Genomic DNA, 26,146 nt, shown 5'->3' with positions numbered 1-26,146 from the left:
TTCTGACTCTGGCTTCTTCCAGTGCAGCTCTTTTCAGACAAAAACTTTTGTCAGTACAGCTGTGTTGATTCTTTTGTCAGGGTCTAATGAGTAATAATATCTAAAACACTGGTTCACAGCACCTGAGAACAATGGTCCATGGCAAGGACCATCTGTAGGTGCCTCATTCCACATACTGTTTTCCTAAATATCTGCCAGGGAGATAGCACACGTAGTTTTTATCCTGCCCCAGGCATTGCCACTGTAAGCTATTTTGCTCTTTTTAGCATTAACTAATTGCTTATGCTCAAGCTTTCCTAACTGCCAGATACTCACTTGAATGGGAATCATGTTAACAGGAACCACATAATTTTCTTACAATTGAATGACTGAAAAGTAGTAACCTGACCTCATGATGGATAGTATATAATCAAAATTGTATTTCTGGAGTTTTCAGAGAATCTAGCCTAATAAATCAGCTATTCAGAGTTTCAAGACTGTTTTCCTTAATAGCAGTTGGCCACTTGAGCCCTTGGAAATGTCTTGATGATAGTCTCACCAAGAGCACTAAACGTTTTGTAACTGCACGCGCATCTTTCTGAATGATTCTTCTATCTCTCTTTTTTTTCCTCTTTGGTTAGGTTCTGACCTTTGTTTTTGGTATATTTTCCCCATTACAAGCATGAAACGTTTTTTTTTTATTTGATTTGCAACAGTAATATGTGGTTGACTGGACCTGCTGCTTTATTACTGTAGAAATGACCCTCAGAAACCTGTATGAGAATATATAAGCTAAGAAGCACTATTTTCATGCAAATACAGACAAGATAAAAACCCTCTAATAGTGTCGTATGAGTTAATGTTAGTTTTATTGTCTGTTTAATCACAATCGAAAGAGGATTCGCACACCTAATTTGTTGTCAAGGTCTCTAATTGAAAAGTCCAAGTCATAAATATAAATATGTGTATATATATATATATATATATATTTGGCTGGACACAGCAGGAATGATTTCTAAGTGATCCACTGAAGAAGCACATAGTGTATTAAGATGTGATGTAGCAGGAAGCTTGACAGCCAGGAAATAAGAGTACGTAGGACTCACCACGAAGGGTAAGAAAGATAGAAAGCATGGATGACAAAAGAAGGCTGAAGAATTCTTTCATATTTAATTTCAGAACAAAACTGAGATGAACTTTTAACATGTCAGGGTGTGCTTTGTTAGACTTTCTGGTTGGGGCAAGGCACGTAATGAAGTGAAATCATGTAAGAACTCAAAAATGTCAAATAAACGTTGCATATAAGATGCTTCTTTTTTTCCCCTCCTCTATATTTTAAACTATTTTTGTTGGCCTCTTCACTGATATGAATTAGCATAGTTCATCAAAGTAATTTGTTTGACTTGGGGATGAGAACACTGAGTTTGGGCTGAGAAAATGCCTTTCACCCGTTTACTGTTTTGTCCTGAAACTACCTTTTTTATTAATACCGGGAGGTCACAGCTGGAATAAAGCTACTGTGCTCATCATTGCACCTATGTAGTGAAACATATGTCCTGAAGGGGATTCCAAAGCTGTTAAGTAAGAGACTCAGGCCAGACAAGAAAACAAAGAATGATCAGATCAGTGAGAGGAAGAACGTAAATTAGGGTTTTCTCATTTTAGTCATGTTGCCTTTTGGAGACTCCGGCAATTTCAAACCAAAGGTTAATTTGGCACTCAGATGTGTACATTGCATGTCTGGGGATTAGGTTTGCTGCCTTCTTGGGTGTGTGTTCAATGTGAGGAGAGCAGCAGAACATGGAGGTTCTGCTCGTGGTAGTGCTGGTGTAGGCTTCAACTGTAAGTGGTCTTAATCCCTTTCAAGAACAGACTGTAAATAACTGCATAACTGGTCAGTGCACAAGATTAAATTACTCCTTCAGCTTGTCTTTATAAACTATAGAATAACATGAAAACTGTAAGCTGCAAGTTGCTTGGATTAATGCACCAAAACTTGGTGCATTATATGTGGTATAAAAAGCAGTTTTTAATCATTAATGAAAGTGTTAGATGTGAAAGGGAAAAGAGGTGATGCCTAAAAAATGAATGCTGGAAGCGACTGGAAAAAGCAGCCATTTAAAGAGCTTTCCCTGCGCATCAGGGTGTATGGCGATTCTCTCAGGAGGAGACAGTAAGAAAGACCCAAAGATTTGCCTGGAGCCATATTATGGTTATCGAGCCTTGTAAGGATTTGCATTTGTTTTGTGAGCAGAAGACGAATCTTTTCTATTGGGTTCTAGCAGAAATCTCCAAAGAGATCATGTTAAATATTTTAGGACGATAGAATTTAGAGCTCCATTTTCAGAGCTAGCATGAGCTGTTCTGTTGAAGATGAATTGCTTTACTGCTTGAACTCTGAGTTATGCATCTTGGTCATGAAATCAGGATCATTTACCATGCTGCTTTTTACTATTGAAAAAAACAGTTTAAACCTTACAGGCTGTAGTGAATATCTGACTCTTTTCTAAGTAACAAGTTATTGAAAGGCTCAGTTACTTATGAAATAGAAATTAATTCTGGGAAAACAAAGTACACTGAGTGTTGTGTGGAATGGAGAGGGAGGAAGAAAGAATTGTGTGCTCTTTGGTGACCTCTAGTACATCAAATTCAGATGTTTCCAACACTGTTTATAATTCTGTATTGGCATATGTTTAGGGGAAAAGAAACATATAGGAATTGCTGCAGAAGATGAGATTAATTGCCCATTTAGTCCAATATCCTGTTTTCAATATCGGACAGTACCAGATGGATTGAAAGTACATGAGAAATCTCACAATGCGACGTGCCTAGCTTCTGCCAGTTAATAGGTTAAGCCTTGGAATGTGAAGCTTTGTTTTTATTATCAGTCTTTTTTTTTTTTTTTTAAATCACGCCTAATGTGAATGTTTTCTCCAGACTGTCCTTGCAAAGAGAAGCAGACTGTAGTAATAGATTTATTCCCTTCAGACCTGTTGGCTGTTTTTTGTTGCGACAGAGTGGCTCCCAGCTCCCCCATAGGAAGGAAGAGCTCTCCTCCTTTCCTGGTGCTCCATCACAGCCTGCACAGCTGCTGCTGATCATCTCAGTTCTACAGGCAGTATTTTGACAAAGTCCCACAGTAGATGACACATAATCCGGATAAAAAATACGGTATTCAGAATATCTGGGCATCAGCCAGAACCTGAGATTTCAAGTAATTTACTTAATGAATAGCAATGCTGGAGTTTCTGGTTAAAAAAGGAAACAAAGCTCCTAAAATGTTTGATACACTTAGCTATGTAACTTGTAGAGGAAGACAGCTGAGTCTCCATCTTGCATGGTACCAAGTACTCAAAAATGGCCAGAACTGTTGAGGACTGGAGAACCCTGAATGGGCAGCCTCAGAGGTCTTTTGTTCCATTCCTGTTAGGTCAGTGCTGAGCTCTGCTTCTCACCTTCTCCAGTTAAACTGCCTGCATTAGCTACCCATTGCGTCCACCCTTGGTGGACAAAGTTCACTTCCACATTTGCTTCACATCAGAATTGGACACGTTGAATTCACTACCATGAACCTTTTAAGGCTGTAATAGCTACAGTGAGTTTAAGGGATACCTGAGAATTGTTCAGTGGAGAAAAAGCAAACCTAGAAAGAGCTTTTCTTATTACACAGCAGCTGCAAAAAAATGGTGACTATTTACCTGTTGTTTTTTTCAATGTCGTAGAGCTTCATTTAATTTTGCATTTAACATAACACACTAGATTTTTATGATAACAGTATTTATAGTTGAAATTATTAAGACCCCTAGAGCAGATATGTCTAGAGCTGGTTCATAAAAAAAAAGTGCAAAATAAGTGGCAGTAATTCCAAAATATAAGTAGTACATATCATCCTGAATGGAATACAGGAGCTACAAGCTACTTATAAAGGAGGAATAATCAGTGATTAAATTCCTGTTAATAATCTATTCTACTACTAATAAAGGCAGCAGAGAAGCACAAAGGATATCAAACATTAAAAAAATGCAGATGAGTTAGACTAGATCAAAATAATCAATCGCTCCACAGGGTTAACTATGTGTGTTCAAGAATTAGCATTTCTTAAGGTGAGATCCAATTGAATAACAGCATTGATTTCAAAGAGCATCCAGAACATGCTTACAATATGGTGCTTGAACACTCTTCTGGATTGGCCAGACAGCAAGAAACTGAAAATCAATGACAAGAAAATTGGAGGGTCTTACTACAGTCAAAGATAGTGATCTCTGTGTTGAAGTTTTCGTAAGACTTGCCATCAGGAAAGACTTCTGTTCCATTTTTCTTTTTGATAAGTGTTAACAACTTTGATGTTTATCAGAGGTGAAGCCTCTGAGCTGCAGAAGTCATGTCTCCTTGTTCCAGGAACTGTCACTTAGCTTTGGTTAGAAAATATTATGTATGCAATACACAAGTGCTCTTTCTTCCCTACATATTCAGGAGAATGATGGTGATGCTGCAAAATGTTTTGCAGGGTAGCCATTGCTCTTCGTGAGTATCAGGACAGCGACATGCCTACAGATAGCCTGCAGAATGTTTGTAGCAGAAACTGTACTGGGAACAACTGGGAGATGCTAAAGTGGCTGCATATTACAGGAAGTTGTTGAGACAGGGAAACTGAGCCAGCCTGCCTTCCATGGTTTCTCCATCTTCAAAGCCCGGCATCTAATATCTGCTGTCCAGTGCTCTTGTTAGCTGTACCAGAGTGACTTTGCTAAACCTGTTAGGCAGCAGCACGTTTTCCCATTGAGATTCCATCTTATCCTGGTAATTACTGTGGTTTGTCCTGGGACTTGAGCAAAAGAAGTTTCTGCTAGTGCATTTAGTGCAGATGCCTTACAGCTGGAGAAATGTTACTGCAGTAGTTCTTTTACAGGAAGTATCTGAAAAGCAAATACTATAACACAGGATTGTGACATGCTGTTTTAATGAATGCAGGTGGTTACTAAACAGAGTAATTCAAGTCTGTTACATTACCAATCCTCTGGTGATTGCTGGTATGTCAGATTCTCTGCCTTGCTCTGATGGGGGCCAAACCCTTTGTTAACAGTGTTTGCAGGACTGTTTGCTGCAGTTCCAGGTATGAAAGTAAGGGTAGGTTTTTGGTTTAGCTTGTTGGTACATTGCACTGTAAGAACAAATGAGCAACAGCTGAAGCAAATAATTCAACAACAACAACAAAAAAGAAAAAACAGGGTCTTTTTAATTTGCGTTGGGATAAGACTCAGCCTGAAAGTGAGTGTTCTTGTGGCTTTGCTTAATGAGGTTTATAAGATGATATTTGTCTGCCTGGTCATGTGGTACATACTCTTTGGAAGGCCTATCAAGAAAGAATTATGGTAATATATTGGAGGCATGGTGCAAGTGTGGGGCAAAACCTCTGCAACATCAGCCAGATGCTCTCTTAGGTGTAAGCTGAGCAGTTTTGATAGTTGCTTTCATATGTTGTTATCCTGAAGGCAAATATGGATTCAGTTGTAATTGTGGTATTTCCAAATTGCTAACTTTTCTCATTGCTAATGGAGCAATATGCTCCTCATATACTGGAATAACTATTTCTTAACTAAGAAATACAAAGAGGCATCACAAGCCTTTAAGAGACTCTTAATTTTGCAGAACACTGAAGACTCTGCCACATGATGTCTCGAAATACACAAGCTGGAGGCACTAACCCAGATTAGATGGTGATGTCCAGATTATTTTAAGTGATCACTACTAGTTATAAATGAAATGTACCTGCTGAAACATCTGCAAAGATATTCCCAACTACATTCTTATATTCTGTAACCACGCTTTGAACAATGAATCCAAAAAAAAATATTCAAAATTCAGGGTTGCCAGCTCCTTTTATTTCCATTTGCAAGGAATTGCATGTTAACAGAATGATTTTCTCTTTTCAGTTCATGAACGAGTGCCACGGGAGCCATAATTATGATTTGACAGAATGTTTGTATAAAACTGTTGCATCTTTTTTTTTTTTTGGAGTGTACTGCATTATTCCTTCTTTGGGTCACAGAAAATAGATTCTTTTGATTAGATCAAACATGTGCTGTGACCATATGAACATAACACTGACTGCAGGCATGATTTACCTTCTGAGCTATGAGGATGAAACACCCCTACTACTAATTGGCATAGCCTACCCATGCTGGGCTACATGGAATTATATTTACCATGTGGCTCTGTGGTCCTTGTGCTTCAGACTAGGGCTGCTCCCAGCCTACAGGAGGCTCCTGGGGCAAATGTGTGCATGCACAGCTTTTTTGCCTACTGTTCAGTAATAATGCGCTTTGGAGAATGCTGTTAACAGTAAAGGTTGCAGAGGCAGAATGCTTTAAGCAACTGGACAAAAAGAAGGGCCATGAGAATGGTCAAAGAAAATGAAATGGAAAAAAAATCTCATCAGAAATCCTCGGAGTTTGAAAGGCAGCATGGAACAAAAACAGCAAAAACCTCTGTCAATGCTGTTTTTTGTCCTTGGTCCTCTGCTTCGGCATCAGGATGTCTAGTGACAGGGGCTGATTTCCTATCAATCACCACAACTTTCTTGCAGCGGGGATAGTATGTGTCATTGCAGCTATAAGAAATTATTTCTACCAGGACAGAAATAATGGTTTACAGTACATCAACTTGGTTTCAGGATCGCAGAAGACATAATTTACATGAGCTCTCATGACAGATAAGAAAATGAACCATAGGTGCTGCTGTACTTGTGGAGGCTGAGACCAGACTGGAATATTTTAGTGTGAAAATTCTTGGTGTTAAAGGGCTTCTGTGATTTCTAGAGTGGTGGTGGTGTGTGTTTGTTTTCCAGCTTGGAGCTGGCATTATTTATTTCAAGAAGCTTTTTATAAATGGCGCCTTTGATTAGTAAAAACAGGGTTTCAGATCCTCCTGTAAACATTTAATCTATGGCTAGTTCCAGGAGCAATTACAGTACATATTAAGTTAGAAAGGTCTCATGCTGCTCCAACACCTCAGCTACCATGCACAGAGATGCAACAGAATTAGATGAATGTGGAGTTGTGAATTGACTTCTCATTTCTGTCTGTTTCAGTAAAAGTTACAGAGCTGGTGGAGATGTTTTCAGCAAGAGCGTGTGTAAGAAGCTGATGATAGCTTTTTACTTACAGTTATTTCAATGTAACGTAGCCATGAATGGAAATGACAGTCAATAACAAATTAATTTTTAATAATTTTTTTTTTCTGAAGGATCTGTACAGTCCTGTGTTCAGAAGCACTGGCTCCCAGTGGTTGCTCACCAAAGGCCTCAACAGAAGGCTGCTAAAGTCATCTTTTTTTTGTAAAATTCGTCTGGTTTTGACTAGGGATCTAGAATCGCAGAAGCTGCCCTTTTGGTACTTCCTTCTGAAAATGGTGTAGAGGAACTGGGATTAAAGAGCGTACAAGCGAAGATTCTGGGAGAGTGACTTAGGAGAGAAGATTTAAAGAAGTAATATATTGATGTCTGATAAGGGGGTTGATAAAAGGTGTGAGGATGATATGGTGAAGCATATACCTGTGTAAGGAGACTTGAGTGTTTTCAGGAGGAAGAGGAACCATTCACTTCAGCACAGAAGTTTCCCGTAAGTAGGAAAGACCTTTAGGAAAAAGAAGAGTGGAGCTGAGTAGCAAGAAAAAAGCCACACAGTGAGAGGGAAAAAACTTCACAGTGGTTCAGAAGAAACAGCAGTATCCTCATCCAAGGAGACACTTAACCCCCAAAGTTTTTGGAATCCATGGTAGATAGGGTTGCTCTGACACAGAGTGAGGAGCCCTTTTATTTTACCCTGCATGGGAAGAAGCGAGCTGGCTTTCTGCACCCCAAGCTGCTACCACAAAGCCAGCAGACCCAGGAAGACACTCTCAATGACCAAACCTGATTGGCACTTTGTGAGATTTGCAAAGTGTGAGAAATAACCCTGTCACATTTTAAAAGGAGTTGTTTTAGAAAGGAATGGTTCCCGTACAAAAGCCATTTAGATAAATACATGAATCTGCTTCATTTTTGAAGAATGTTTCCAGGACATTCTCTGGACATGGCCTGGCTCTGACTGCTAGGAATGTTGTCTGTTGTTGGAGTATCACAGTGCTGGACATAAGGTCATAGCAAAATCAGATTCAGTCTTAGCACTGTCACTTATTATAAATCTCAGCAACAGATGAGATTGAAGTGTGATTTCAGTAAAAATATGGTTTCCAGTAAACTTATTTGAAGGTTATTAGCAGAGTGCAGAAGTGAAACACAAAATGCAGTAGTTGAAAACCTTATTAGAGAATAGATTTTATAATTCATGATGAGAAATGCATTTGTTCAAGAAGTGAGGAACTATTTTTAGCACCTGCACAAAATTCAAAAGGAAAGAAGAGATTGATATAGTGTGTGCAATTAAACAATCAAATCTAATGCTTAATTAAATTGTTCAGTTATAAGATGCCAGGCTTCCTCAAATCTCCGAAATAATTATTGATCATCAAGTACTTTGCCACTTCTGGGTTTGTCATCAGCTGAAACTGGTGAATTATTCATGGATTTCAATTTAATACGGTAAATGCTCTTCCTGGTGATCAGTATCCGTGTAAAATGGCTAAGTGTAAGTTGTTTTATTTCTTTTTGTCTCCATACAAGCCCTGGCTTGCTCACGCTGCAGGCTTGTCACTTCAGAGTAGGGCAGGTCCTGCAGTCTTTTCCTGGACAAAACACACAATGGCTTCTCTGGAAGGTGGTGCATAAACAAAGATGGTTGCAGGGTGTAGGAATTATGGATAAGGTGTTTTTATTATTTTGTTTTGAATTTAATAAGCTAAGCAGGAGAAGGGAAAACTCCTTTGCAATCAAGTTTCCTCGGAAGAGAAAGGCCAACAAAAACTGCTTTAATTTTCCACAATATTTGCATATTTTGCGTTATAGTTGTGCAAACAGGAGAGATTTAATCCTGCCTGTAAGCCTATCTTCATAAATACATTATAAAGCCTTCCAGTAAGAATAAAATCAGATGAAAATATACAGCCCTTGGTAGGCATATTAAATTTATTACTTCTACTCCATTCAGTAAATATTTATAATCAGCACACTTTCACGCTACTTGGCAAGAACATTTTAGCAAACTTTACATTTAAAGACACATTTTTTCCCTTGTGTTAACTGGACATTTTCTGTCTGATCCAATACAGGTGAGTGTATTTGTTTCTCTGTGTGAGTGAAGAATGAACTGCCAGTCAGACAGCGCAAACAAAGAGCAGGCTAAGGGTCAAAAACCTGACTTTAACAACTACCTTCAAATTTACTTGGAGTTTTCTCTTGGCACTTGGAATCAGCATTAAGGTGGGATTCATTGCTCACATGAAATAACTGCAACAGTGGTTTCCCCAGTGATGTAAAGCACAGTTTGTTTTAGTCCTGTGACATTACTCCTTGCGTTAGAAACGGCAAAGCAACTAACCTGAGACACAGAAGGGGCCTTTTTCTTTCCCCTTTCACTGCTTTCCCTACCTCTGTGAATGATGTAACTTCTATAAAACTAAACTTCAGGGATAATATTATTCTTGTTAGGCAAGCCCTTTGATTTTTGGGAAGACAAATGAGGGTTTTGGCATACCCGTGCAGCCTGCAGATACTTTACGTGGATGTTGAATTCACCAAATTCCATCTACCTGGGGAATGTAATTATCTTGTCTTCAGAAGCTCTCTCTTCTCCCTGTGAGGTTTAAATAGGTTCAGACATAGATGGGATATGTGAACCATTCCAAAACTGTTGATTTTGAAATGAAAGAGGGCTGTCAGCAAAACATGAATGATGATGTTACTATCTGCCCCAGCTCCTCTGGGTCTGTGAGGGCTATTACAGAACTGAAATAAGGAGATGAACTGTGTGCATGAGGCTTACATCTTGGGACTCTAAAACAAAGAATTGGGGTCTGGGCTGAGTAACAGGTTGGTACTTTATTTCTGCCAGGGAGATTTATGAGGAGGTGTCTTTCTCCTTATTTTTTTTTCATAGTTGCTCCCCACTGTCTTCAGAGAGTTACCTACCTGTTGTGAGCCCATCTGATGTATCTGTTGCCGGTCAAAAGGTTGGAGAGAAGATCTGCGAGGGATTAGGTCAAATGCATCAGTATCCAGAAACATCTTATTTTTGTCCAAGTCTGTGAATGGCTTTCTTGCCATTTGTACAACGGAGCCACACCGGTACTGCTGTCACAGACCTCTCCTGCAGCTACTAGGATAGGATGCAGATGGTTTTCTTCGCTGTAATCGCCGCAGAAATTTCATTTGTTTGGTCTACTGTGTAGGAGCTTGATGTCTTTCCAGATATACCACTTCTGTGAGGGCTGGGGGACGGGAAGCTCAACACTGTTACCTTCTGCTCTGACTTCCTCACACCACAAAGCCAGACCTGCTGAAACTCCCTGAATGTGGAGCATAATATAACATGCCTGTTGTTTCTGCAACATGCTGACAAAGCAAGGTTTCTATGAATATATTCTTCCTGCAGCTCTAACCATCATTTGCTATCAAGTTCTTTTGCAGTTTTGCACTTGTAATAGTGAGTGATAGAGCTAACTATTTTCAAAATAGAAAAATGTCTTTTAAAAAATCCAGATACTGTTTTGCTTTGTTTTAAAAGCCTTGTTTTCTTTCCACAAGTGGGAAGCCTGTTCATCACAGAGAATGTGTCTAGGCCAAGTTAAAGCATTTGACTTCAAAGTATCATTCCAAAACAGACAGCCACATATATGTATCCCTGTAAACAAATAGGCAGAAAAACGAGATTTTTTTTTTTTAAATCATCACAAAAGAGAAATGTCTTAGACATTGCAGCAATGCAGACTGGTTTTCCTGGGGAGAACTTTATAGCTTGTTTACTACGCTGAAATCTGTCTCTCGCTTTACCAACTGCTTCCCAAGATGTTGACTTTGTCTTACCATGTCCCTTTCATTTTTTGTTGTGTTCTTTCTTTTCTTGCCAGATTTCCAGAGTTTTGTCTGCATGCTTGCAATACGCTTCCTTTGTTATTTTTTATCAGCAAAGTTTTCTATCTCTGTATTGTAGGCTAAGTTGTCATTGGCAAAGACAGTAGGTTGTGCAAGAAAATGTGCATTATCTCCAGAAACATGACAGTGATTACACCCAGATACTGGCTCACTGGAGAGTGACGGTGGTGCACATATTCAAGTGGCTGTCCCTTTGCTGTAATGTTTTATATTTAGTATCAAATATGAGGCCTGAAATATGACCGACAGCATTGTGAGTATGGTAACCAGTGCAGTGACAAAACAGATGTTTGTGCTGTACCTGAAAGCCACGAAATAACGCATGCTATGGTTATAAGCTAGCAGAAAACCTCTGGCAAGGTCAGCAATGGCTTTTGCTGTCTTCTAGTCATTGCTGTCCAAATGTTTGTGGTGATGTTGGCCTTGACTGCTCTGGAGAAAGAAGGCTATTCTTATCTTTAAATTTATGGCTTGGGAACAGGTCCATGCCAAAACAGACTTTAAGCAGATCTGTGCTGTTTCTAAACCCATCTGCCCTGTGTTTGTGAAGGCTGTAGAGACAGCAGAGCTGTGCTGGTTTTCAAAGGTACCACAGATCTTTTTACAGACTGCAGTCTTAATGTTTACCAGGATCATCTGGAAAGCTAACAAATCCTTTTACATTCATTCTTTTATGTCAAGTTTAACTATTTTAAATTCTTATGGGTATTAAACACTGAATTGATTTAATCTTAGATATTTTGCACAGTATTTGTACAGCGATTATAATGAGTTTTGCTAATTGATTTAAGAATGAATTCAGATTGAGATCCCAGTGGTTTTGGCTCATCTTCACCTTCAGCCCTGGTGTACAGCAGTGACTGAAGTACAAGCTGCTGGTTTCTGCAAATGCAGGCACAGTTCGATGTGCCCAGTGTTGTATCATGGTTTGAGGCACATCAGTCTGCTGATGACTTTAAGTGTTTTATGTAGTTTCTATAGATAAAAGATACCTGTGCTTGAATGTGGCAAGTATACATCCTGTCTCTAGTGCTTGTAGCCAGGAGTGCCTTCTTTCAGGGGATGAGGATTTGAGAAGCCTGCAGCTTCACTACTAATGGCAGAAAAAGTCAGAATTCAAGGGTGTATTTGAAGTAAAATGTATATAACTCTAAACCTGTGAGATCAAACAGGTATGAGGTTTGGGTTTAAAGTCCATTTTTTCAGAGCAAATGCTATCTATAAAATAAAAAAAGTGGGCCTGTTTCTACAGGAAATTCAGATGTGCTTTTTCATGTAAAAAAAAAAAAAACAGTAACCAGCAAACTTGCTAACATGACAAAAAGTTCAGTATGAAATTACCCCAAACCAAATGAATCAACAGTCTTTGAATTCAATTACAGGCAATAGCAATCCGATGCCCATCCCACCAAGGCAGCAAGGCCAAGCCACGTGGCAGCTGCCAGCCCACATCTGGCTTCTGTCCTCTGGCTGGGAAATCCAGGTGCTCCTCTACAGCTGCTGCCATGAGAGCTTTTCTTTGGCATGAATCCAGAATGAAGTGTGAGTCTGCACCTTTGGCTTTTTGCTGAGATGCCTTAAGTCATCTGGCCCTGAAATATGAAAATTGCTATTGGGGCTTCAGCTTACTGTCTTGCTCCACATGTCTGGGTCTGAGAGTCAACTGCTGTTGCTTCCTCCCCACACACACCTCAGCCTCCTTAAATACCTAGTGAAGACCCTTGTCAGCATGGCAATAGGGAAGGTGTGTTTGCAGTACTGCTTCCCAAAAGGTTTGTGTGCGGGACAGGGTAGATAGACTGCCTGTAAAAGACCCTGTGGCAGAGCTGGCTGCCCCTCCAGCAGTTCCTGCTGTTTTATGAAGGACAGAATCCGCTTCCTTTTCCTGGGAAAGGGGACAGTCAGAGGTACTGTGTGCAGCACCCTGGGTTTTGCCCCTTAGTGTGGTCCAGGTGAGTGCCAAGGCTGGGACACCAGCAGTGTTTAGTCCTTAGCAGTAGCCTCAAAGAGCAGTGGTGCCAACCCTACCTCTTCTGAATTCTTCCTATTTTTTAAATACCTCTACTGCTTTAAATGCTGCTCAGAGTGGTACTGTGTTTTTTCCTTTCCTCCTGAAACACCAAATGAAAGGAAAACTAAAAAAAAATTCAGTGGGAATATTGGAAAGGTTGAAATCAGTAAGCATTTCGATTTTCCCAGGTAGACTTGGAATAAAAATCCATTTCACTTTGGTTTTAATAGAGTTAAGATACCTTACTTTAGTTGATTCAGTCAGAATGTGTCATGTCAATTCGCTGTGCATCTGCACGTGCTCAGTTTCCATGGGCCCACAGTTTCATTTTTTGCATCTTCCTTTGCTTTTCTTACCTGGGGTCCTTTCCTTAGCTGGACTATATCTTCTGCAGGGCAGCATGAAGAACCTCAGCTGCTGCCCACTGGGACTGACTTTGTAGGAATTCAGTGACTGCTGTACATGGTTGGAGCTGGAGGTGGTCTGGGCACTGCCTCGTTGGGAGGATTAAAGCCTGTAAGGCACTGAAGTAGACATGATTCAACATCAAGACAGACAAAAAAAAAATAGTAGATGCATTCGGTTTATTTTGTAGCTAGGATGGTGGTGTGTATGTGGGGAAGCGTGGTGTTTTCATTCTGTAAACTTTTACATTCTGGCTTTTTGTCCTATTTTGGGGAGTCCACAAAATAAGGTTTTAAAAAATCATTTTTTAGTCTGCGCTACGTATTAGTAATCTTAGTATGCAAAAATCTGAGGTCACTACTTGCAGTCACAAGCTTGATTTTAATTAGCATTCTATTATTAAAATATGTTTCCTAAAGTGTATCTTTCTGTTTAGAGATACTGGAAGGGAAGGGGGAGGTAATTCTCATGGCACTGATTAGCAGGTAACATCAAGTCATAATTCTGGCACAGATCACTAAGACTTGAGAGCCAGAGGTCTCTCTGGATTTTTCCTATGTATTCTTCCCATTTATTTCCAGGTGGTAAAACTTGGCATGTATAGTTGCAGCTTGGGAGCAATGATTTACTAAATATTGTTTAGATTTTTTTTGTGATGCTTTACAGTTATATAACAAAACAGAATTAATGCTTCTTGCCTTTGTGCTTTTGTAAGTTTTCTGGCAGTTCTATGGCAAAACCTGTCTGGATAAGTAATTACTTATTTTTTAATTGGAGCTCTCTGGACCACACAATTCATCTGGGCTCCACGCACTCGCCTCTTCCAGGGCTCACAAGATGAGGAAGGTTCCATGCCATTGGGAGGTGCAGGTCTTCTCTGCAGGATTTTCTCATAAGACTGAGACAGCATCTTCCAACAGCTAGGGTACCTTTTCTAGACCCCAGCAGAGTAAGCACTTTCCCAGAGGATTTGTTGGGTTGCGGCTTATTTATCTAGGGCACTAGATGTTGAAACAGGCTACCTTTAAGCTTTACTGACACCAGTCCTTCTGGACAGTGTTAGAAAACAGCTTGTCCAGATTTCAGACACCCAAATTGGCTCATACTGTATTTACCCCCAGAAACACATGAGAAGTGAGCTGGAGAGCGTTGAGCTGGCTGCCACGCAGGGCAGGACTGGTCTGAGATGGCAAACCCATGCGACAGTGTGCCCTGATGTGTGGACTTACCAGTTCAGATTGGTTACTGGAGATCAGAGAAACTGAGAAACTCTTTTCTTCCTCAGTTTTCTTTGTTACTTTTCAGCATTTTGGGGTTCGTGCCAGAGTCTCTGGAAGAGCCTTGTTTCAACAGGGTTTTGACAAGGTTTCTTCCAGTTCCAGAGTCTGTCCCTGAATTGTGAATCTAAAGCTGCTAGCGTGCTTGCACGTTGTGCTTTCCTTTTCCCTTTCCCGGGTTATATGATGAGGCTGATAAACCACTGAAAGTTCCCAGAAGACGTGTATGGGTACCTCTCTGGGTTGTGCAGCCTGACAACCTGGTTTGCACTGGATGGTGACTGCCTCATTCCCTGTAAACTTTCCAACTCAACTCACCATCAGCAGCTAACAGTCCTCCTTTGTTAGCCTCGTGTCAGATGTTAGAGTCTTGCTAGTCTCCTGGGGGTTTTATCTCAATATGGAAGCACAAAATGCATTTGAAATGGAAGAAGAAGTTTCCAAAGCAGTTGGTAGTCTAACACAAGGAGAGAGAGAGACAATCTCCGTGAACAGCCGTAAGGCTTAGACATACAGACAGACGTAGACAGATCTACCACATTGGCACTAATACTTTCAATCTTTTTGTAAAAAGAAAATATTGCCAAGATGCTAATGTATACACATGGTAGCAATATGTTCATGAGGAAGTGCAGTTAATTACTGGAGCTGGGCTGTATGGACTGTATTACACAGATGGACTGTATGATACACAGACACTTTTTAAGTATGCAGATTCCTACTGAAGTGGCACAGCTTAATGACTCACTTGGATTAAGGCTGCTACAACCTATTGTCTCAATAATCCAGGATTTAAGCATGCAGTAATTGTATATATCATGCATGAAAGAGCAATTTGTAGCTGTGGAAAGTTTAATGCTGCTCCTAGCTACTTGGTTTTCTGTTTTCTCTATGCCCAAGAGCCCAAGTATGAGTCTCAGCTGTGTTCATTTGTTGCACACAAAGGCTGATTCTTTCCTCGCTCTCACTATTGCAGCTAAACCTAACTCTGCTGAAGTCCGTGAGAGGGAAGCCAGCTTGGGTCCCTTCAGTGCAGTAAGATGCTGCTTGTTAGCGGGGTCTGCTCAGTGTCTTGCACTGCAGGTTGCCACACATGAGCCTTGCTTGTTTTCGTTCTCTGTCATAGCATGATTTGGGATAATAGGCAGACCCCATCTGTTCCCATTTTAGGATGCTTTGCTTTCTTTTTCAAAATCTGCCCATAAATAAACACAGAGGAAAAATACTAGGGTGTGAAGCGCACACCATGGGGTGAGCACAAAAGGTCTCGCTTCATCCCCACCGGCACAGACATGCTCAGCTATTGCAGCATATATCATCTGGCATCACCAATGCAACCCCATCAGGCCTAAATTCCAGGGTTACAGGAAAGGGCTGGGTGAATGGGAACTGAACCCTCACCAGGAGCTGCTGGCACGTCACCAGCCACCCTGTTGTGCTGTGTGGGGTTCACGCAGAGCCTGTAAGGGGGGTGTATAGGTTTGGGAGGGGTTCAGGAGGCAGCGGGAGGGTTTGTTAGGTATCCCCTGGCATACTGAGCTGAGGGCAGATGCTGCTTCATCCTGAGGTTTGGGCTGTGGCAGGGTAATGAGGGGTCTTCCTAGGATAAAGGGATGGTCCTCCATAGTGCAGTGTCAGCTAAAAGGGCACTTGCAGCTGCACGTTTCCTCTCCTCCTCTCTGAACTCTGCCCTGTGGCATTTTAGGGTTTTCCTTATCCTGAGGTGTGGCTGATGATTGCAAGGAAGCTGTCTGATACTGCTTCTCTGGCAGCCAGACTTCTTGCATCAGATTAGCATTCCCTGCAAGCACTGTGGAATGGGAGGCTGTGAACCCAGCCCGGTGTGAGTGATTGTACATCGGCATTACCTAATTCTTAGAGTATTAAGGTAATTAGGAAACATGAGACTTCACAAAAATAGACAGCTCGTTGTACTGAGAGTATCAAAGGCGTTTCTTCTCCCATGTCAATTTGAACAGTGCTCTTGGCTACTACATTACAGTAATCAGCTTAGCTAAATTTGTTTTGCATGTCTGATGTTAATGAATGGCTGCTTGTTATTCTTTTAGGGTGAAATTCACTGCATCTGCATAAAACAGGGAAGTTAGCAGTCAGACTCCAGAAGTTGCAAGGCAGAGGGGGCTGGGGAGGTGAAATCCACTCCCACAGCGAGCATGGGGCTGTAGGAGAGCACCCAACAATGTGCTGCTTGGGGTTAGTGTAGCAGCCCCATCTATCCCATGCAGGCATGGAGACCTTTTGGGTCTGCACAAATGAGGACAATGTCCCCATTGGACCTTCAAAATGGTTCCTTTGTGGTTCCAATGAGAGATGAAGATACAGTGGTTGTACATTATGGTGCCTAGGTGAGTGTGCCATTTGTTCCTCTTCCCTTTCCCTCTAGGGTGGGTCTTACAGTGTTCGTGGGGTTTCTGCTGTCATCCTTTATGGGTGTTTTCCAAATGTGGTAAGATGAAGAAATGATGGAAAAGCAAAGCCTCCACTTAGAAACATACTTCAGCTGGATTCAGGCAGTTCACATAAGATGGAATTGCAGAAAGGCTTTTTTCAGATGCTTTTCTAGTTGATCCAATTTATAATTTGTCCCTGCAAACATGCCATTTCTAATGGGTTCCATATGCCTCTAAGCCTTCCTGTTATTTCCTACTTTATGGATTGCTCTGTTCAGCAAGAAGTCTGCCACTCTGCAGCTTGTCTAGGTTTTATTTTAAAAATAAAAAATAAAATTGGAAGGGGGCCTAGGACTTGGATGCCACTTTTGCAGTCCTTCACAGCTAACCTCAACTTCCATTCTGATGCTGCTGATGGCAATGCGCAGAATCTGTTCAGAACATTTATGCTAATATAAAGGAGGGAGGTCGGGCTGTTTTGGCAGCTAGAAGTGTCGCCAGTAATAAAGAGACTGCTTGAGGAGCTCAAGGTGTCCATTTGCTGATGCTACTGTAGTGTTTGCTAACCTGGAACTTATCGTTTTCTTCATCTGTAATTAAAATTATTTTTTCCCCAATGAGTCTCTAAGCTGCTGTCATGCTGAATTATCTTGGTTCCAGAGAACGGTTCTGTAAATACTCCTTTTGGCCGCTTTTTATGGTCTGTCAGTATGGTGGGGTTTTGACAGCTCATTGCTACTTTACTGCCCACACATTTCCCCCTCTATTCCCTATTTTGCTGCTGTCCCCTCCTCCCTACGTTAATCCTCCATTAACATCATAAGGCACAGTGTTATGGCATGCCAAGGTCACTCCTATGCTAGCAAGCTTTTGCAGCTATGGACAGTCACACCTTAACGCCGAGCATGCCAGTTTTGATTTATTTTTCCTCAACAGGAGATTACCAGGCAAAATATTGCTGCCAGCTGGGCAGCAATTTCCTACTGAAATGAGGGAATCCTGCAAAGGCAAACACCCTTACGGAGACCAAAATCCTCTCCTTTCCATGCCTTTTTTTTGGTGTCTAACCAAAGAAGATTTCCTAGTTAATTATCTGCTAAATTCCAAATTAATGTAATTAGCATTTGAGGTAGCTTGATGAGAAAGAAAGTGGAGCTGAACTGCCTCTGGCACTGTCTTTGCGTCTTATGTGACCTCTCTTCCTCCATGCTCTCATCTGATACCGTTTGAAAGAAACACCCCTACTTAAGGCAACTACCTAGGTTTATGATGGGAAAATTCAGTTGCATGTTAACATATGAATTACTATTTTTAATTTACAATAGGCTAGTGCCACAGCTTGTAAAGTGCCACACTAGGCATTTTACAAACAAATTGTGTGAGGGAGTCCCTGCCAACAGAGTTTATGATCCAGACAGACAAGATCAAATGTGAGGGAAAGCAAATGTCACCTTTTGTACCTGAGGAAAATGAAGCCCTGAGAATTTCTTTCAAGGTCATGCAGACTTGGTGAGAGATGCATGGATTGAATCCCCACCTCCCAAGTCCTGGAACAATACCTTAGTCATTAGGCAAGCATTTCTCCTACAATACCATATAAGCTCCTCAAATTAAATTCTCTACAGAAAGTAGAAGTTTGAACAGGAGTTAGCTTTAAGTAACTTGCAGACTCAGAGAAGATGCCTATTAGGGAGCCATTCAAAAATCAAGTTAGCCTGTGGGGGAGGATGGCTCTTAATTAAAATAGAGCAATCGTGATTGGATTCAGTGAGGCTAATTCTTACTGCATTTGCCATTTTTATATTCCGAAATAACAGAGTTGTACAAGCTTAGCCCTGCCAAGAGCTGGGTGAGCTTGCTGTCTCTGAAAATTCAGTGTCTAGTAGTTGGGACATTGATGAGAACTGGAAGAAACACAGTTTTGCTCTTTTAAAGAAAACATCCACCCTACATGCTGTCCCCAAAATAATAGCAGAAGATGTGGTTTGGTTTGGCTGAAATGTGACAGAGGAGAATCTAAGTTTCAATGAGTTACTTATGATAGCCTTTTAGCATAGGTGTGTAGGAGATGAGCCTGATGCTTTTCTTTGATCTATTTTGTGTTCAGAGTGGGGAACACTAAAGGAGTTAATTGTATACTTTGCCAAATTATTGAGGTTTGTCAGATAACCAGAGAACTATCCAACTGTTATGAAATGGTTGGGAGGGAAGCAATTCTTCTTGTAAAAGCTCTCCAGAGATTCACATTTATAAACTCCAGCCTATGTAACAGCTATTTAATATCAACAGGGATATGGTAGTATCAACAAGTGACAAACTAGGACTGGAACAGAATGTGTTAAATCCTGCATGGCCATCACTGACTAATGAGGACTGACCTTTGCAGCAATATATACAGTCAGTTTATTAAAGCAGGGACAGAGCAATCTCTAGGCCTTTGGTCAATCTAGGTTGCTTGGGGCTGAGGAATTTCCATTTAAAATATCTCCTCAGGTGATAAAGACTGATTCAATAGAGATTGGCTAATAAAGAAAGTGCTGGAAGCTACTATTAAATTCTAGCTTCTGTCAGCTTAACAGCAAAAACTTTTAATGAGGAAACCATTAAAGTTGACCTAATGAATCAGAAATGCTTTTCCTTGCTGGCTAATTATAGAGTGCCTAGAATATCTTTTGACATATGTAATTTAGAAAATACTGATCTATTGAGTCCCCCTGCTCTTGAAGGAAACCTGTTGCATGGCAGAAAACTGGAAAAAGCTTTCCTGGGAGGATGCAGGGTGTGACCTGGATTCACTGGGGAATCCTGGTGGTCAGTTAGGCTGGGGGTAGAGGACATGGAAACTGCCAAAAAATTAGTGGTTGATATGTAAAAACACAGCTTTGTATGAAGCCCTGTGGTTGCAAATGAACACAGTAGGACACATGATAGGTAAGAAAGATTGGTGCGCCTGTCTGGTCTGGAAAAGAGCGTTACGATAACACCCTCATCGATAAAGTTCAACATACATCAGGAGATCCTGCTTACAACTACAGCATGAGTTGAGGCATCAAAAGATGTCACTGAAGACGTTTGCCGTTTGCTTAAAGCTTTTCCTCTGTTTGAAATATACCATGGCAGCAGCATTACCTTTCTTTGTGTCCCAGGGAAAGTTGATTAGTTCAGGCATGTAAGGACCCAGCTAAGAAACAGTTTCCACCAGGGTTGTCACTCTTTTTTCCACTTTCCACAAAATCTTAGTTTCTGAATAGCCAAGATAGGTAAAAGGAGTTATTCGTGTTTGGCAGATGTGAAGCACAGAGAAATGAAATCCATTATCAACAGTTGCAATGGAAATTTTCATTTGAGCTAGAAATAGAGATGCGACTTCGGAAGTCTTAATCTGGAAATTGAACTGCAGCCTTGGTCTGCGTGTGGGGGATGATTTATGATTATTGCTATCTATTTCCATTTTCATAAGAAACTTCCTGTGTTACCAGGTCCAGTCTGGACTGTTCCCTTCAATCTCTTACCTGTGGAGCTCTGACACACAAAACTCTGAGAACCTTCATGCTCAGCCTGCGTGCAGCCATCCGTTGTTTGAATACTTGGCTCTGCCTTCCCCTGCTGTGTCAGCTTTGCTGCCCTCTTCAGCAATCCTGCAGATCCTCTCCTTAAACTGCAAGCTTTGCTGGGAGATGGGGAGGGGATGAAATTCTGCAGGATAGATGTAGCAGGATGCCTTGAGTCGTTGCTTTTTGTACCCCAGCTCCTGACTCGTGTCCATCTGATGGCGTTCCTGCCCCCAGTTTTGGTCTGTGCTGTCCATCTTGTGCTTGGTGCCATCCGTGCTGTTGAATTGTTACATTATTCCACAGAGTCACTTTTCAGTCAGCCAAATCTCAGTTTCGGAGTATGTGATGCTGAATTATGGTGACGGTATGTTTTCTGTTTGCCTGTTATTTTCTTTATTTTTGTTTGGAAAAGAAAGAGAATGAGAACCAGGGAGATGAGAGAGGAATGTTTCCTGGAAATTCAAAGTCTTAACCTTGACAGACAAATCAAAGGTGCTTGTTTTCTTACGCGACATATCAAAATGCGGTTCAAAGTAAAAGTCACAACCCAGTTATGGAAGTTGGCAGTATAAGAGAAAACCCAGACATGCACCGTACTGTAAATAAAGACCCCTGTGTCTCTGACTTGCACAGCTCTAATCTTCTTGCCTCTGTGATTAAGGAACAAAGCTTTAAGTTAAAAAGTGAAAACTGTATAGATTGTAGGTACAACCCGACTGAGATGAGGTAGAAATAGCACTAAACTGCATCAAAATGTAAGCAACTGTTGGGAACAAAAGCCTCCTGTTTTTTCAATACAGTGGTAAAATCACATTGGAAGATCTTAAAAACCTTTATTTAAGAGAATAAAACAAAGTAACTTGTTGCCTGGTTTCTGATAGATTACTGTGGTTTTAAAGCTTAGCAGGGGCTCCTAGGAGGTAGGAATTATTCTTTGTTAAAGTAGAGAATTGCTCAATTGGCCTTTTTTGTGGAAAAAAAGACACATTTTAGGATTTCTTTTAAAATTTCTTCAAAGTGGTGTGAAGTCCAGCTAAACTGAGCGATGCTGCTGTTTGTTCCAGTAAGCTCCTGAAGGGGTGATGGTGTTGGGGTTAGGGCTTAAGGGGGGCACATTCTCAGACCAACCATGTTTTCTGTAGGACTGAGAGGGGTATCATGCACCCTGGTCCCAGCTTGGTGCTGGCATTCCCATTAGGATGGGAGATGCTGTGGCATGTCCCCCCAGGACTCGTCATACTCCATGGGTGTCCCAAGGAGGTCTTCTTGCAGGGGGAGGTGGTGGCTGGAGGTGGAGAGCTCAGTGCCAGGGTCCCTGCGGAGCCCAGGCTTCTGGTGGGACAGGCAGCTGGCACGAGCAGCACTGTAAGGAATGGCTTTTGTCTATGTTGCATGTCAAGTGGCTGCGTTGCAGGCTTGTTTGGTCACACAGCATATTTATGTCAGCTGTGCCTGCTGCTGGCCGTAGCTTGGCTGGTTTTGTAGCTGTATGGGTTTAGCCATTCAGGTAGGTGCGAGCGTCAGTCCTCTGTCCCATTGTGACAGAGCCGGTGGCTGTTAGCGGCCCTGGGGTCTGCAGGCTGCCTGGCAGTGAGTATTTGTCTGTCTCTAGCCAGGCCCTGACCTCCTTTGCCAGGCTGGCATTTGCAAACCAGATCCCCTGTTATGTGCCCAGCCTCCAGGCATTTGGCCTTACTGTGGTTGATGTTAAGCTGCAGCTAGGGAGCTAACGAGCATTATTAGGATCATCAGGCCTTCTTAAAATATAGGCTTAATGCTTGCAGCACAGCAGCTTATCTCCTGCTCTGGCAGATGCTTAGATCCTAACATCTCCAGCTGATGTTGATATCTGTGGCTACCAGGCTAGTGACAGGCTGCCTGTGCAAGAAATACGTCCCGAGCTTTTGGGGGCTGGGGAACAGAGCTGGTTGTGCCTGTCTTGTACCTGTGTGTGAGACTTGACCAGCTGGCTGCCACCCCAGCTTTCTTGGCAAGAACAGCTGAAGGAAGCTGTGATGGAGGGCGAAGAGGCTCCATCTTTACATTAAAGTAGAAGCCAGCACCAAGTGACTAGAAGGTGGCGGTCCTGTGGCTATTTCAACCAAGAGACTTGCCGTTATAGTGGCAAAGATCTAGCTGCACTGAATTTCTTAGCATTTTCTTTGTGCCTAGGATGCCCCATATCCAAAATAAGTAACTTTACCCTTCCCTCTAAAGAATTTGAATGTTTCTAACTTGGGAATCTCTTCCTTTGTTCTGTGTTTTAAGCCTTGATTTGTGTGTTGTGAGCTTCTTTGTTAGGAACTTTCTTACATAATTGCATAATTCCAGAAGCTCTAAATGTCACAAGGATTCACAACAGTATTGCAGATTTTTTTCATGTGGGGTTCAACTCTGAAGCAAATCTGCAGTGAGCTATTTTAGAAGCAACTTCTGTCTAGCCTTTCTGTGTGTTATATGAATTTCAAGTGAATACATAATTGCACGTAGAACTATTAAGAAGATTTATGGTTCTGTGTATTTCCTGTGTATTTAACATCCCAGAATTTTGCATTGGGCCTTCTGGTACTGTTTATTTACTTAGGGTTGGTTTTAGGCTACAGGCATTAATAATTTTATGACTGAGTGTTCCTAACAGATGGCTTTATGGGCTGTAACAGCCACCAAAGAGCAGTGCCAGGGAGCAAAGCGAAACAGTATATAGTACAAACAGTTGCGTGCAGGCTTGCTGTGGGTCACAGAAATACCTCATTTATTGAATATCCTTCTGTAAAGGAGGGTTAGAAACACCACCTAAGAATGGAGCCAAAAGAGCTCCCTCTGCATAACGTTAGTGGTATATTATTGTGTCTTAGGGAAGTAGTTGGTACCAGCCGAAGGGGCCCTCCTCCCTCCCCACTCTTCCTTTTCAAGTGGCTACACTAGAAAAGGCCTATAGATTCACGGCTTGTTATGAGCTAATGTGTGTGTTTGTGGACAGTATATGTTCTGTTACCTCGGAAAATAGAGCAGCTGATGGACTTTTGAGGGACTGTGCAAAAAGGAACGGAACACGTGCAATAGAAAGTACTCTGACCCGCTTGTTGTGGAGGTCAGTGGGGCGACTGGTGCTAGGCTTGTCCTGGGCCCTGTAAATCTGCAGGCAGTACGTCATAGTACCTGGTCGGCAGTTTTCTCTTGCATCTGTTCAGTGTTAAATTTATGTTCTTGTAGACCCTGGGGAAGAATCCAGGTCTGTAGGCCAGTGAAAGCTGTGTGTGACAGATTCACCAGCTTCTTCTGATAACTGTTTTTAAAGAAAGCTTTTGTATGTTGACATGAGGAAAAAAAAATACATTACAGCCCTGTAATCTAAAAACTCTTCTTGGGCGTATGCCCAACTCTTCTGGTGAAACTCAAAGGTTTTCTGACTTGTGGGCAGCCTCTGATATTCCAAATCAGGGACTTATCGTTGATCCCACAGAAGTAGTGCCAAGGTTTACTTTATCTTGACGAGACTGGATTACATTTAGGTGCATCTCAATAGCTTCCAGAAATTACAGATGTCTCCTGCATAAATGGAGATGTAAGAATTTAAAGCATGCTTACGGAATCTCAGATTATTGTCCACCCTTTTAATGATTTTAGAGGCCAAAGGAGGCAGAAGAGAAATCACTGGGCCTCCTAGATATCTTGACTGGCTTGGTAATCTTGGTATGAATTTATCATCTGTTTGTGCTTTTCAAAATACCCCAGTCAAAAGAGAGAGCAAGAGAAGGAAAAGGAAGAAATAACTTCTATGCAATTCTTCAGGTTTAATTTTGCTGAGTTAGTCTATAAGCAATACAGTGAAGATGACTCATTGTAAAGATGTTGTGCAGCACGATTAGAAAAATAAAATAAAGGCCCATTATAAAATATGCTAATTTTTTAGAAAAAGTATTTTTCATATTGAAGTCAAATAATCTTCACAGTTTTCAAATTGTACAGCCTTTGAAAAATGCATGGTTCTTGTTTTATCATTTGGGAACACACTGGGCCAAAGGAGCATCAATTTGCTGAGTTTTTCTTATTGACCAAGGCACCTGTGTGAATTCAGTGTAAGGGAGAAGGAAATTAACTTCCTCTTGTTTGATTATATGATCTGATGAGAAGGATAGAGAAGTCTGATGTAGTTCAAGCCACTATATGTGAAATAGCATGAGTTCTGGTTATGATGTATGTAAAAATATTTGAAGAATAAAAGGAAAATTCTTTCTTTTTCATTTAGTAAGTGGAAAGCAATAAATCTGAGCAGCGAGATTAAGTAGCAGATGCCAGTATGTATAGGAATGCACAGGTAAGAGCACTTAATGATCTGCCATCAGTGCAGGGGATAAATTTAGCTTTTCATATTTCACTGTAGGTCTTACTGCCATCAGGCTCTGGTAGTTCCTTGTTTATCTGATGGTTTGACTTTTTCTGAACCATTAAAATATATATCTATATATATTTTCCCTGCAGTAGTCTGGTTTAAGAAACGTAAGTCATTGTGAAACAGACTCAGATCAGATTCCCAGATCTTCAGTACAGTCTCTGAAACTTTAGAATCGCAGAATCATAGAACAGCTTGGGTTGGAAGGGACCTTAAAGATCACCCAGTTCCAATCCCCTGCCATGGGCAGGCATGCCACCAAAATCTCCCCTCTTTCATTTTAAAGCCATTCCCCTTTGTGCTTCTGTAGTCATCCCTGGAAGAAAAGTTGCATTGAAACAATGCAAGGGCAGGGATGCACAACTGTGTTACTGCAAGTATGTGCTAATGACAGCACAAAAGAAAAGGCAAGGATGCTCTAGAGTAACCTATGCTTCATTAAAAAGATAAAACACACACCCCTGGGTGGAGATCCGACATGATAATGAGTCTTAGGTTAATGAGCTGGCACCTAGAGCTTGTGCACACGTATTACTGACTGATGGAACCAAAAGCAACCAATGAGTTGCCTGCCTGTGCCTGCTTGCTCAAGGGACAGCACTATGTGCTCTTGTAAAAAGTCCTTTTTTAAAAATGGGGGTTATGTTTCCCCTTTTCCAGTCAGTGGACTTCACCGGACTGCCATGACTTCTTCAATATGATGGATAGTGGCTTAGCAATTTCATCTGCCGGTTCTCTCATCCCATGGATGCATCTTATCACATGCCATGGACTTGTACACCTTCAGGTTGCTGAGATGGCCTCAAACCTGATCTCCTGCACTGGGTGGTTCTTCGTTCCCCCAGTCCCTGCCTTTACCTTCTGTGACTTAGCACCTGCCGGCAAAGATTGAAGCAAAAAAGTAATTGAGTACCTCAGCCTTCTCCATATCTTGTGAAACCAGGTCTGTTTCCTTCTGAAGAGGGCCCGCCCTGCATTTTCCCCAGTTTTCCTTTTATCATTGATGTACCCGTAGAAGCCCTTCTTGTTGCCCTTGATGTTTCTGGCCAGATTAAATTCCATGAGGGCTTTAACTTTCCTAACCTGA

The 26,146-nt window shown here is 41.4% G+C and overlaps 1 long non-coding RNA gene across 3 annotated transcripts in view; it reads left to right on the top strand.

Moving 5' to 3' along the window:
- LOC121071063 overlaps positions 1-26,146 on the top strand; it is a 114,642-nt gene that overhangs the window by 40,596 nt on the left and 47,900 nt on the right. Inside the window, exon 4 of one of the 3 annotated variants that reach the window (XR_005820358.1) lies at positions 13,414-14,653. The exons of 1 other annotated variant lie outside the window; for it this stretch is intronic. This is a non-coding gene — a long non-coding RNA (uncharacterized LOC121071063). Of the gene's footprint in view, positions 1-10,013; positions 12,309-13,413; positions 14,654-26,146 lie in introns of those variants that run through there. One more of the 3 variants, XR_005820357.1, reaches the window with a different exon arrangement.

Source organism: Cygnus olor, chromosome 5 (genome assembly GCF_009769625.2).
Source record: "Cygnus olor isolate bCygOlo1 chromosome 5, bCygOlo1.pri.v2, whole genome shotgun sequence".
NCBI classification, from domain to species: Eukaryota; Metazoa; Chordata; class Aves; order Anseriformes; family Anatidae; genus Cygnus; species Cygnus olor.
This window is presented reverse-complemented; position numbering and strand designations above follow the sequence as displayed.